Below are 460 nucleotides of genomic sequence, written 5' to 3' on the forward strand. Positions count from 1 at the left end.
ATCCGAATCTTGATTTCAGCTCAGGTCATGATCTCAGGGATGTGAGATGGAGCCCCATCAGGTTCCATGCTCAGCAGGGCGTCTGCTTCTCTCCCTCCCTCCCTCTCCCACTGCCCCTCTCCCCACTCATGCTCTCTCTCTAAAATAAAAAAATAAATCTTAAAAAAAAAACTATTGGGGCGCTTGGGTGGCTCAGTCGTTAAGCATCTGCCTTCAGCTCAGGTAATGATCCCAGGGTCCTGGGATTGAGCCCCGTATCGGGCTCCCTGCTCCAGGGGAAGCCTGCTTCTCCTTCTCCCACTCCCCCTGCTTGTGTTCCCTCTCTCGCTGTCTCTCTCTCTGTCAAATAAATAAAATCTTAAAAAAAAAAAAAAACTATTAAGTGTCCATTAAGGTTATAGTTACGAGTTAAATAGGACCAGACAATGCATGGCCTATAAGCCAAATCATAATCTGCCCA

The sequence above is a fragment of the Leptonychotes weddellii genome, chromosome 6 (assembly GCF_054177405.1).
Source record: "Leptonychotes weddellii isolate Sample4059 chromosome 6, ASM5417740v2, whole genome shotgun sequence".
NCBI lineage: Eukaryota > Metazoa > Chordata > Mammalia > Carnivora > Phocidae > Leptonychotes > Leptonychotes weddellii.